We start from the raw sequence: 14,710 nt of genomic DNA, 5'->3' as shown, positions 1-14,710 counted from the left end.
ACCTTAGTGTGTCAAGGTTGAATTCAGTTCGTTCCGTAGAAATATTTTTCTTAAATATGTTTGCAACCTTCACGGTGTCCCTCTAGTAAATAATCGATGTTTTTCTAGAAAGGATTCCAACTAGAAAAATTATAGGGAAATGAATGCCAACAATAATAATCTGATTCATATAAAAGAAATGAATGATATTACCTGAAAAACAGAAACGTAAAAGTGACACAAGAAGATTACGTGTATATATATATATATATATATATATATATATATATATATATATATATATATATATATATATATGTAATATGAATAAAGAAGAAAATATTAATTGCAGCAGCAATGACGAATAACCGAATAATGTAAATAAATAAATGACTTAAATTAAGAAAGACATATTTTCTTCTTAATTTACGTCTATTTTTTAATTGCAGTTCTATAAAACTTACCAACGGGACACATATCTTCAAGAAAAACTTGCTTCTATTTTTTTTCTTTTTTTTTAAATTCAATTTTCACCCCAAACAAGGCACAGTGCCACTTTGAAGCAGGGGGCTACTATCAGGGACTTAATTAGCGGGGTCATTATGAAGGGAGATGAGTAGAAAGATGTTTGTTAACATTACACCTGAACTTCTGCATATCATTGCAGTTGGGAAAGTAGAATCCCGGAAGGGAGTTCCAAAGATCCGCAGTTCTGGTGAAGAAACTATTGGAGTAAAAGGCTTTCTTGCTCCTAGGGATCTCTACTGTAAAGGGATGAGACTTAGTAGCTTGTCGGGTTTGTCGGGGGTAGTTACGTCGGGGAGGTACAAATGTTTGCAGTTCGTCAGAGCATTCACCATTAAAGTATTTGTAGAACAGGCAGAGGGATGCAAAATCTCGTCGATGGGACAGAGGCTGAAGCCTAGCTGACAGTTCAGGACCTATCAGGTTGGTGACTCTCTTTTGAACCCTGTCCAGAAGCGAGAGACAAGCTGCAGATGCACCAGCCCAGATGTGACAACAGTACTCCATACATGGGCGAATGGTTGCCTTATAGAGGTATAGGATACTGTCAGGCGTAAGTAGTTTTCGAGCACAGTAGAGGGAGCCAAGCTTCCTTGCAGCAGTCTTGGCAATGCTCTCAATGTATCTATTCCAGTTCATATTCCCTGTAAACGTTAGGCCGAGGAGTTTAAAAGAAGTACTTTCAGGCAATGTGTTCTTGGCCATTGCTATTGGTGGTAGAGAAGCTTTCTTGTAGTTATTGAAGGAAACAAGCTTAGTCTTAGCAGCATTGAATGTGACCAACCATTTTTGTCTTCATTCCACTACGGATTGGAGGTCATCCTCTAGTGTTTCTGCCATTTCCTTGGATATGTGTTCATTTGTTTTCCCCTCATATCTGTTATAGAGAGTGGTGTCATCGGCAAATATACCCATCTCCGAAACAATTTTATCAGAGAGGTCGTTTATGAATATCAGGAATAATAGAGGTCCAAGGATAGACCCCTGAGGTACTCCCGCATTTATGTCATATTGTTTGGATGTACGACCGTCGAGGACAACTTTGATTTTTCTATTACTTAAGAAAGATTTAATTACATTATTAATTCTTCCAGTGATTCCATGTTAGAGAAAGAATGACTATGTGAGAGAAGCGAATAAAAGTAATGGTAAGTGGCGAGAAGATGAAAAAGGGGAAATAATTGTATTAGTAGAAGTGTGAAAAGGAAATACGTAAATAAAAAACAAGAAAATAATAAAGAAATGGGTTGTAAAAGAATTAAGTAAATAGATGATGCAAATAAAAAGGGAAGCATATATATGTATATACATATATATATATATATATATATATATATATATATATATATATATATATAATGCCCACTTCTTGGTGGTGGGCGGGTGCCTATATAAATGGGCATTTGATGTTTAGCCACACTGATGAGCAATGATACAGCGAAACAGTACTGTATGTGGATGACTATATATATATATATATATATATATATATATATATATATATATATATATATATATATATACCAGGTTCAAAATATCCAAAAGTAAAAACCATTAAATTTTTGACGAGGTTCTTGATAGTGCTCTATAGAAAGAGCAATATATTAGTTTCTTTTATTCAATTTAAAACTCTTTTCCTGATCTACATTAATGATCTTCCAAATCACATCCTTACATCATTTGTAGACATTTATGCTGACGACACTACCATTTATGGTAGCACATCTAAGACAGTAAACAACCAAGTTCTCTCCAATTCTCTCTCCTCTGATCTTGAGCACGTAGTACAATGGGGAAAGGAGTGGCTGGTTACTTTTAATGCATCTAAAACCAAGCTTCTCTCTTTACATCATCAACATTCTGATCCACATCTGGCATCAATTGAAATGAATGGCTCTCGTCTTCAGGAGGCCTCAAGTTTTGACAAGCTTCTGGGCTTGCCCTTTACTCCTGATCTTAAATGGATCACCTACATCAAATCTGTTTCCAAGGCCGTTCGAAAAATGGTGGGATCTTTCTATCGATCCGGTAAATATCTCACTGCTGATGCTATTCTCTATCTATATAAGAGCCAGGTACGTCCAAGGATGGAATATTGTTGCCACATCTGGGCAGGAGCTGCTAGAAAGGACTTGTCCTGCCTTGATAGAGTTCAAAATAGACTTCGTAGCCTCGTAGGAGATGTCCTTTTCTCTTCCTTGCAACCTCTATTTCACAGAAGAGATGTTGCGAGTTTGTCTCTGATGTATCATTATTTTCATGGAAGGTGTTCAACTGAGCTTCAATCTATGGTCCCCCCTCACCAAACTTTCACAAGAAACACTCGTCTAGCTGTACACACTATCAATAATTCCCCCCACTCTTTATCTGTGCCTAAATCTAAACGTAGATTCCATGAACAAAGCTTCTTTCTTAGAACTGCACGCCTGTGGAATTGTCTTCCGTTTTCCTGCTTTCCGGCTGACTACAATATGGTTGTGTTCAAGTCTAACGTAAATAAGTTCTTGATGAGCCATTCTATATAAGTTATCAAATTTACCAAATTTTCATTACTAATGATTACTATATTGTCCAATGTCTACTGTACACTATTTAACCCTTATCCTTGAGTGGCCTCTTGACCTTGATAAGTGGTGATGCCTATGTAAAAAAAAAAATTAGGTGAACAAAATTACCATTGGTCACGAAAATAAACCTATCGTTTCAATCTAAAATCAGAAAACCGAAGCCTCATGTCTTCATCGAGGTCAGTATTTTTATCTTTTAAAAGACTGGCTTAGATGAAGAACTGCAGCTTCGGTCGTCTGATGAGATCTTTTTAGATTGAAACAATAGATTTATTGTGGTGATTAATAAGTAACTTTGTTTACCTAAATTGACAAATAATATATATATACATATATATATATATATATATATATATATATATATATATATATATATATATATATATATGTGTGTGTGTGTGTGTGTGTGTGTGTGTGTATGTATATATTACCGTTTTATCTGCTTAGGTCCATATGTTTCGATTACCGAATCGTATTAACGACCCGACACTTTCGTCAGACTTTACAGAAATGATTATTATTTTGATGAGGAAAAAAAGGATATTAGAAGAAGCACAAAAAAACTTCAATCAGACAACAGAAGAAGCAGCAGTCAAGTTTAAAAACATTGGAAAGTGATAAGGGGCGAGGGAGAGGTCAAAATATTAAACCAGGCATATATAGGAATAGAGGGAGGGGGGAGAGAAAGGTAAAATACAAGGAAGTGGGAGGGCTAAAACGTTGAAGGCAGAAGTAGAAGGAGATAGAAAGGGATAAGAAATAAGAGGGAAAGAGAGGGATAAGCAGTTAATACTGCAGCGTTAACTTATTTCTTATCCCTTAGTTCACATTATATTGTAGTTTACATCGCATCGTAGAGAACCTATTGATTTTGTAAAAATTTTTTTTGTATATAATTTATTTGAATGAAAGTTTCAAATGCAAAATTCAAGTATCATGCGTCAATTGTGTTCTAAACAGAAACGTACATTTAGAACGCGCATCTGTCATATCAAAGAATCTATTGTTGATTTTATATGCCCGTCCTTATTGGTTATGCGGTGATAATGGCTTGAATTTATGTTTAAAATGAAAAATTCAAGTAACATGGTTCAATTGTGCTTTAAACGGAAACATTAATTTTGAACGCGCTCCTGTCATATCAAAGAACATACTGCTGATTTTATATGTTTTTATATCGAGCCTTTTTAAAACTTCTCAAATGCACTTGTGATGTTAGGCTGTGCAAGATGTTAACCTTGATCAAAATCGCCTGTTCCTTCTACCATAGGATTATTTTGGATTTGATTATCCATACTTATCGAAGACATTCCGATACAAAACCTATCTAGAAATACTGCAATGCAATAAATTGTGAAATTTTATAACATTTAGCCCAGCCGTTATAGAGTCTGTAAGGATATTACTTACACACACACACAAACACACATATAAAAAGTTCCTTATATATATATATATATATATATATATATATATATATATATATATAATACAGAACACTGGAAATTAATGAGAAACCTTGATGGTCCTGTTCGACCCAGTCTACACCCCAGTACTAGTGTATTCTTATGTTTTATTTTCTATACCTCCATATTTTTCAAATCGTAAAAAAGGTCAAATAAAATAAAACATCGCCTTGGCGTCCACGACAAAGTTAATACTTCAATTGTAAGTGTAAAATAATGTTGTTTGTATAGGACTTCATTTATAACTGTATGTTCGTACTGAGTGGCACATATACAGGCAGACAAAGACACTCAAATATATGGCATAAAAGTTTTAATTGATTGTACATTATGTATTGATGTCTTCTAAGACCGTGGGAAGCGTTACTCTTATTTTTTGCCAGTTATTACGAAGTTGATCTAACACGTTGCTATTAGCATGATGAAAGGAAAATGGTCTGATGTCACTATTCAAGGTAAAACATAAAATAGGCATATGAAAAGAATTCGTTGTACATTTGTAATTGCTCATTATAAAGACTGGTTATTAGCTGTATGGGGCGAAAATGGGCAACAATAAAACATAAGACAAAAGTAAAACACGGTAAGCAAACTGGGTTGGCGACATTTTCTGTAAGTAAAGAGAATTAAAAAAATGAGTGAATGACGTGTTGTAAATTGAAATACGAGCGACTGGAAAGCTGCAAAAAGCCACAAAGTGATGGACGATAGCTTAACACGACGGTGGCGAGAAACTGGAGAAAAGAAGAAGAATTAAAGAAAAAGGAAGAGAGGAAAGGTAAAGGGGATAACGTAAAAGGAAGAGAAAACTAAAAATGAAGAAAAAAAGTAAATAAAGTAAAAACAAAATAAAAAAAGAGAAAGTGACAGACTAAATCGAAATGAAAAAAAGAAAAGAAAAAGGGATTGAATAGAAAAAAAAGCGAATAGAAGGAAAACAAGTGAAGCATGCATTGCCCCCCCCCCCGCGAGTGTACAGTGATCGAGTCATAAATGAAATGACTAAGTTCAGCATTTGCCCCACCTCTTATTTAACCCTCCAAATCCCCAGGGGATGTCAAATCCTGATGAAAATGAACACACGGTGCAGTTTTAGGCCTTGACATATGTAAATTTGAGTTCTGTACCATGCAAAAAAAAAGGAATGACTAGTCCATAATTTGCTCCCCAACTAACAACCACTTCTGCGAGGCCTGACGAAGCTGTCGGATCGTAAACATGGTCCAACATCGGAAACATATGTAGCCAAACAGATAAAACAGTAATAAAAAAATAAAAACATATTTGCTCTGCAATAGTATTGAGCACTTTCTTCAAGTTTTTTTTAAATAATAACCAGTTTTACCATATATATATATATATATATATATATATATATATATATATATATATATATATATATATATATGTATACAAATATGGTAAAATAGTCCCGGAAATGGAGTGGTTTTATTAGTCTTAAAAGAGCCCAAAAGTTATCGCGAAGTATAGACAAAAACATTATAAAGTAATCAGTCACTTTTCAGAAAGTTGTATAAAAATCCAAGATATCAATTTTTTTAATAAGCGCAAAAGTGTTAATTTTAGCCATTGTAACACGAAAGGTACCACTAGGGAGGCAACCAAAGTTTTCCCGGAAAATCCGTTCTGTTACTTTTTTACTCATATCATGTTTAATGTTTGCGGGAAATTTTAAAAAAATTCCAAGGCGTAGTTATTGACAAAAATGCGAACAACGAACGGACGAACGGACAAGAGTGAATTTACAGGTCCACCCTCATTTTGTCGGGGGACCAAAAATATTAAAATTGGCAAGATATAAAATCGCCGGCAAATATACCATGAATTTTTGTCCCGTTAAAAACGAGTAAACGTTACAGCTCATTACTTAGAATGAGTGCATTATGCCAAATTGATGGTTTAATATCGTTAAATGTGTGCCCATTTTTGCATGCATTTCTAATCTCTAACTGTGCATCAAACAGATACCATAATACTCAGTTTGCTGTACCTTATCATAACAAAGGTATATCTAAAATTTCAGTCAGTTTTCGAGAAATGGCTTGATATATCGGGAATTAAAACAAACAATTCAAATCAAATCATGGGAATGCAAATCTAAATGAAATAAAAGATACATTTTTAGAAGAATACTTGAAGGCCACTCGCCGTTGGCTGGTCATGAGATACGCTTAAATGTAGTATCTTAATCTATGTAGATTTTGTATTTATTATTGTAGAGCCAAATTACTATTGATTAATATATTGTAGAGTAGTACCCACCTACGGCGTGACCCGGTTGTAAAATACACTTAAATATATTTTAGTTTATGTAGATATCGTATTTATTATTACAAAGCTAATACTCTAATGATTATTATATTGTACCCAATGTAAATTAGTAATTTCAAAAAGTTTAAAAAATGACTTGGATGTAATCAGCTAGAATTGAAACCAAAACATATCGCATTCCAGCCTTACGTTTTTATTTTGAAAGTTTGCTAGAAATGATGTGATGACGTAAAAATTTGAGACGGTGACAAACTAATTCAGAATTTTAGTATAATACAAGATTAAAGCAAGCAAAGACGCTGGGAAAGAGTTTTATAATTCTATAGATCTTTTACTTATCCGTCCAAAATGAGGAAATAAATTATGATTCGCCAGTGTTTGCACTTTTATCTAAACTTATAGAATTACATCATTTATATTTCATGTTTTTTTTCCATGGAGGTCACCACTTTTCAAGGCCCGGAGGCCACTCAGGAATAAGGCTTATTACATGTACAGTAATCAATGAGATAGTATTGTAGTAATCATTAGTATTGGATATTTGATAGAGTGTCTTACTTAAGAGGGCAGTTTGTAAGGAATTTGTTTATGTTGGACTTGAAAACATCCAAGTTGTAATCAGGTGGGAAACAGGCAAACAAAAGAGAGTTCCACAGTCGTGCATTTCTGAGAAAGATGGAAAGTATTATAATCAGTTTTTGATAAAGTTTAAACAAAATCCTGAACCGTTGACTCATTATTTAGAGTGGGTGATTTCAGCACGAATTCATCATATGCTGCGGAGATTATCTGACTTGCTATTTGCGTTGTTGCTTTCACACAATACTTAAAATAGTTTATTTCTGTGGCTAAAAAACGGCTCTTATTTTACTCAGTACATTTTGTGTTTTGGGGGAATTTGTGTTTATGTGTATATAGATACACATTGATTTTTATTATAAAGGAGATAATTCTTTGTACTGATCAGCTAATTTATACTATAGTTTACTTTTCTCCTTTGTATGTCTCCTAAGCAATGGAAAATATCGGTCTTGACACTTTGAAATATTAACACTTGTTAAAGTAGCCATTTTTTTTATAAACATGATTATAATAACATCTAATTTAGTCGGGTAATAATTTTAGATTTAAATAATTATTTTTAATCAGAGCCAAGTTAATGCTTATGCCAGTTTTGGTTTTATAAACAAATTACTTTCTTTATTTAGTTCTTTACCTATATGATAACCATAGACCTTATCGTATAGTGGCCTTCTGGCATTGATAAATGGTGACCCCCAAGTAAAAACAAAAGAAACACTTCCCAGGAATAAAGACCGATGTGTATTTATTAGTATCAACAAGATAATCACGTTGATTCACCGGTTCCCGTTAGATCACCGAAGTAACGTTGCGTCTGGTTAATACTAATAATGGATGACCATTTGGGAATTTCAAGGAGTGTATGGGCTGTTAGCTTATATCTGCTTTGTTTCCAGTCGTTTTGGACTTCTTGTCAAAGGACGCAAGCAGTACTGAGCCCGGAGATGTATAGTTAAGGGTTGCGCAACTTTTGCCTCACAATTACGCGCAGGGGGTATTCATTGCCTTTCGGGATAACGAAGTCAATGACAAATATATGTATTCTCATTCGGTCATGCAAAAGTTAGCAAGTAAAACACGTACCATTTTCTAGCTTTCCGATGCGACTATTTTAAAGGGTGAGCCGAATTCAGAAAAAACAACAATAACAAAAAAAAAAACAACTTCAATTCTATAAAAAAAAAAAACGTCAGTGGTTGCCGTGTTATTTTCTTTAAGTTGTCAAGAATATAAACATAAAAATTGAAATACCACACTTACAAAATAAACAGCAAAGACAATTATTTTTACTGTATCTTATTTTATTTTATTCAATAAAAAAGTCCTGTGCGGCGAGCAGCAGGATTGTCTATTATACATGACTAATAAAAACAGTTACAGAGTCTATACGAAACTGGAATTCTCTTCCTAAAACAAGCTCTGACGTGCGCGGTGTCGTTACGAGGAATCCTTTGTTTGAGACCACGGGCGAGGGTTGTCCGTTAATTAATGGAATGTGAAGTGTTTTATTGATTGATGTTTTCCTAAAAATCCGTTCACATTCACATTTCTTTCATTATGAGCCATAACAGCACAATTTCACTTTTGATTCATGCGAAATAAATTATTTGAAATTTGGTTGTTTAACTCATATTTTATTGTTCTAGTTCTGCATTTGACACAGTCGCATATCTCCTATAGTATATATACATAGATATATTGGAACAATACAAGGTAAACTGAATTTCTTGAGTAGAAAATGTCCCTTTACAAAGATCAAAATTACTACGAAGTTTTTTTGTCTAATTTGAATATTGATTAAATTTATTACATGAGAAAATGTCTCAAATTTCAGGCTTAAGGGTTCATAAGAAGGAACAGAAATTAAGTAAATCTTTGTGAGCGTCAAATGAATCTGGATCAACTTTAAAGCGATTTAATTTTCAAATACTGAATTTTACCTACATTACATTCCTGAACCCTTTTAAAATACTGAACAGAAATTGGGGAATATTGATAATTAATATTCAATATCTATGTTAAAAATTTAAATAAAATTTGAAATATATGAATTTTAACGAAATCTTCAATCTATTTTTAATCGATTTTGTAGGAAAATCAAACTAAATATAGCCCAGGTTTGGTACCTGGATGCTTACTAGATATATTTCAAATTTTATAACATATCGATTAATTAGTTCAAGAGTGAAATCTGTAAATATATATATGTAAACATATAACCAAACATAACACACGCAAACACACATACACACACTTACACACACACTCACAAACACACACACACACACACACACGCACACACACATATATAAATTGTTTTAGGTTAAAAATATTCACATGTAAAAACTATTGTATTCTACGAGGTTGTTTATAGGGTTCAATAAAGAAAGCAAGATATAATTTGATTTGATTTAGGTAAAGATAATTACCATTAGTCACGACAATATATACTGTTTCAGTCTAAAACGTTTTCATCAGGCGACAGAACAACCTCTGGTCTTAGTCAATGCATTATCTTTTTGTCGATTGATGAGGTTTTCTTAGACTGAAACAGTAGGTTTATTGTGACTAACAATAATTTTGTTTACCCAAATTAAATAAGATAATATATCTGTGTGTGTATTTATATAATGTGTGCTTATTATGTGTGTGTGTTGGTGGCAGCGTTATGCTAGTCAAAGGACAGAATAATAGAAACGAAAGTTTCGAGGTGGACGAAATAAACCCAAGGTCTAATTTTTCTATTTTTTTAATAATAAATTAACGCTTATTAGATGACAGCAGCAAAAAGATGGTCATTATTTTTGTGGTTATATTTTGTGAGCTTTTCTAATTTGGGAAATTATGTAATATTTGAAATGAGAATCAGCGATATCACTCTTGAACATTTGATTGATGAAATGAGAAAATGATCAGAAAAACAAATGGAAACATTTTAAATTATTATTATTTAAAATATTATTTGAATATTAATGAGAAAATGTCCATAAAACACTTGAGAAAAACTTTGGGGGTTATTCTGCTAATGAATTCCTAAAGTGCATGTGGCTTAGTTCAAAATCTTTGCTACACTATCCTGACTGAAGGAATGAGAAAATAGATAGAAAGAGAGATAGATAGATAGATAGAGGGGTAGATAGATAGATAGAGAGAGAGAGAGAGAGAGGGCGAGAGAGAGAGAGAGAAGAAGAAGAGAGAGAGAGAGTCTTCATCTGGTTATTTTTAACAGTTATATTTTAACATATTTCTTAGCTCGTTCCGAAGATCCGAATATCGATTGGAAGATGATTCTTAACAGCATGCCCTCTGGTGACTGTGCAGATCGATCCTAGAGATGCACTCTGCGACACCCATAGTATAAGAATCGCTAGGAAGAGGGACTTTGAGCAGATGACGCTTTCCTGCTCCTCATTTGTCCTCTGCAATCTTTCTTTTGTTGATCTCAAAAGCCGTAGTGCCTAGCTTTGAAAAAACCGCCAACTGTTTCTGTCTTTGGCCTCGCCTTCCCAGTCTCTTGCTGGGATGTCAACTGCGCACAGCTGTCGTTTTAACTGATCCTTGTAGCACTTATGCGGAGCGCCCTGGTACCGTTTGTCCTAACACTATTTCGCCATAGAACACGACTATGAGCTATCTCGTGTCCTGTATTCGAGACAGATGTTCTGCCCAGTGACATGCGCTCTCTCAAGGACTTAATGTTTGGTGACATAGTCCTGCCATGTGAGGATCATGATGAACGTATGCATCTTTGGTCGAAAACCTCTAGAAGGTGCACCTCTTTCCGGTACAAAACTCAGTCCTCCATAAATGAGAGTGGTGACCACTACCGGTTTGTAGACTTCCATCTTTGTTTTCAGTCGTATAGAGTGGTTCTTCCATACAAATTTCTGAAAGCAACCTTTGGGGCTGCTGCCTTCCGATAGTCGGTTGTCCACCTTCTTGTTCGCTAATGTGTCCAGACGTTGCTCGCGTCTGCCCTGGAATTTTTCCTTGAGTCCCCGAAGTCCATCAACACGCGGTTACTTCACCTAAGACATCTTTTTCTTTATTGAAGGCTTGATGGTCAGCCTGTGTCTGGTCCTAACTAACCGATAATCTTTGTGTCAGTCTATACTATGCATGGCACGTGTGTGAAGCATGTATGCCTCACCCTTTTGGCGCACCAGTACATAGTTCAGAAGATACCAATGTCTGAAACGAGGATGCTGCTACGTTGTTTGAAGTGCTGCTAGAAAAGTGCTGGTGATAGCGAGACTCTGTTCTACGCACAGCCCAAACACGCGTTTTCTGTTTGCCGTTGCAGTTGCCCGCTCAATGTTTTCCACGCACTCCTGGTCAAGCATTAAACTCCCCACCCTCTCTAGCGTTAAATTAACTCACGACGAGGATCTTGTCTTCAATGTTTACTTTACCTAGGAAGTTCCTCAATTCTGTGTACAAGGTCTCATTTGAGGTAGGATCCGCCCGCAATGTGGGATCATAAACACTAATGAGAGTTACATACTTATCGTCGTCTAGAGGCAGGCAAAGAGATATGAGGCGGTTAGAGTTTCCAACGGAAAGCTTCTGGAGGCTACCAGCGATTGAGTTGTGTAACATGAAGCCCACCTCTGATAGTCTGCGTTCTTCTTTCTCTTTTTCAGACCAGTATAGTGTATAACCTGCTCCTTGTTCAGTCAATGTGTCCTGCTCTGCAAGCCTCATTTCGCTAATGACTGCAATATGAATGCTAAGTATAGCCAGTTCCCTTGCAACTAGGGCTGTGCGTCTCTGAGGCCAGCTATTTGTAGAATCCTGCATGGTGCGTACATTCTAGCACGCTACTTATAGATAGTTTCTTCTGCGTTTTTTTACATGGAAGTCACCACTTATCAAGGCCCGCAAGCCACTCGGGGATAAGGGTTATTGCGAGTACAGTAACCAATGGGATAGTATCGTAGTAATCGTTAATATTGGAGATAGTATCGTAGTAATCGTTAGTATTGGAGATGATCTGCATCTAGTTACTGGTTTAATTGTATTACCACGTTGAAATAATGAGTGAGAGCTCTTGGATTAGTTGATGAAAACAGTTGAGATAGCAGGTTCAGTCCATAAGGAAGGTGAAGGAAAATATGGAAGGAAGTGATAAGGCTGGGCTTAAAAGAAAGACCGACGTTAGTTTGGCAGTCATTGAACTTCTAAAATTTGTTCAACACATGCTAACTTAAAAAACGTGTAAAACGATTAAACAAACATGATGATGACTTACATACCTGGTATAATTAACATTGTTGATTTTTTTCGTTCTGTTGTTTTTCTTATCGCTTCAAAGGCATTAAATAATTGGCCTTGTGCCACACCCCTACTTCTTTGTGGACAGAAAGGTAAATCTCATATCAGTATACATTATAGCAACTGTCATCTACCCAATCTGCACTATTGTTATTTAATTGCTTTCATTGCATGTATAAATACTTTTTGCTATTTTTTCTTAATTAAATTTTAACCGAATACACAGAATTAAATAACATTTTGCATAGCAAGATTAATGTTGCGTGGGTCTCTGGATATTTGGTATGTTTGTCTACGTGAGTCGCTTTAAAAGCACTATTTTTGTGGGTTATTCAGACATGCCCTACCGAAACTGATCACGTTGTTATTTTGTTAACTGAACGGTCATCGTGTGGAGAGGTTGGTGAGGAGTAAGATAAAGACGCTTGTAGCTCTCTGCTTGGGGAAGGGGGAACTAGGCGAGGTCTTGCACACTAACTATGTTATAAAACCTGTGTCCACCTCTTGAGAAATAAGCACTTTGCTGTTGGCGCAAGAAAATTGTTGGACAATCTTCACGTGCTAAGTTGAATTCCGTTTGGCTACCATTGATGAAAATAATAAAAAAGCAAATAAAAAGGCATTGATAGACAGAAAGAAAGAGAGAAGGAGAGTTGGAAATTTAGAGAAAGATAAAGAAAGAGGAAAAAGAGAGAGATGGAAGGATAAAAAATAACGCGAAAGAAAGAGAAAAGATTGATGAATATCACTAGAGTTGCCTTCCAGCCTTCAGTGACAATCTCGATGTTTTTCCACAGTAAATGTGATAATTCTGTCATATACAGGCTGGAACAATAAATTTGTCGCCCTAAAGAAAACAACACTAAAACTTTATTTGAAAACTTTTATTGAAAAAGATCAATCCAGGTAACATAATTATGTAGTACAGCTGACATTTTTTCAGTGTAGCCTTCTTCAACCTCAATCACCGCCTCGATCGGGTCCGAAACTAGAAACATACCTTTTCAACAAGGTCAGCGAGAACTCGGCAAATACTTAGCGGATGGTGACGATCAGGCTGGCTTTGGTGTTGTGAGAGGTCATGTTGGTGATGTTCTCGACGTATGACTAAACGAAGTAGTCTAGCAGGTCTAGGTCGGAGGAGGAGAGGAGAGTGGGAGAAGGGTACAAAGTCGCAGAACTCCTTCTGAAGTCAAGCCTAGGTTTCTTTGGACTTGTGGGCCGGCACCGTGTCCTATTGCGACATCCAGGGTCTACCAACGGCCATATGATTTCCAGAGGATCACCATACACTTGAGCACAGGTACACTTTGATGTTGATTTTCAAGCTGACTTCTAAAATGTGAGGTGGTATGATGTGGCTCTTACTTGAAACCACATCAAAGACAATAACTGTGGCCGAAAACTTCATTGATCTGTGCCCTCGAGCGTTAAACCGCCCAAATTTGCATTTTGAGGATGCTGGCAATGGTCTTGCTCTCATAACTTGGAACAGTAGAGAGCATGAGTTATACATACTTTATCAATTCAGCGCAGTGATAGACAATTAAAACTTTGTAGATTTGAAATAGCTTTAAAAGAAATGACATATAAGAAAAATATGATTTTAGTAAAAAGGAACCAATCTTGACTTATATATATATATGTTAATTTATTTTTCGGTAATTATACAGAACCTGATCCAAAATTACGTCGGCATCATCCAACAGTTTACGGGAAGCAACCGTAAAAGGCGCCTGAAACATAGCCGAGGCGAACACTTCCAGAGCAGAAATTCAAAATGTCTAAAACAAAACTTAAAAATAATAATTTCATCTTCGCTTTTAAAACAAGATTTTCTTCTTATTGCAATGAATCAATTTCATTGAAACTTGCCATTTACTGACAGCTGAGTTCTGATTAGCTAATCGTGTCAGATTTTTTCGGATACTTACCGTAATATCGCAAAATGCTGACGTAACAATTGGCCAGATTCTGGGTCAGTATTTATTTTTTTAGTGTAAAACATGTCAGATATTTTGTGTC

The 14,710-nt window shown here is 35.4% G+C and overlaps 1 protein-coding gene across 2 annotated transcripts in view; it reads left to right on the top strand.

The window, feature by feature from the left end:
- The window catches only part of LOC145277023 (uncharacterized), a 257,832-nt gene that overhangs the window by 101,798 nt on the left and 141,324 nt on the right, over positions 1-14,710 (top strand). The window lies entirely within an intron of this gene.

This window comes from Euprymna scolopes, chromosome 5 (genome assembly GCF_053919585.1).
Source record: "Euprymna scolopes isolate OS-2025 chromosome 5, ASM5391958v1, whole genome shotgun sequence".
Taxonomy (NCBI): domain Eukaryota; kingdom Metazoa; phylum Mollusca; class Cephalopoda; order Sepiida; family Sepiolidae; genus Euprymna; species Euprymna scolopes.
This window is presented reverse-complemented; position numbering and strand designations above follow the sequence as displayed.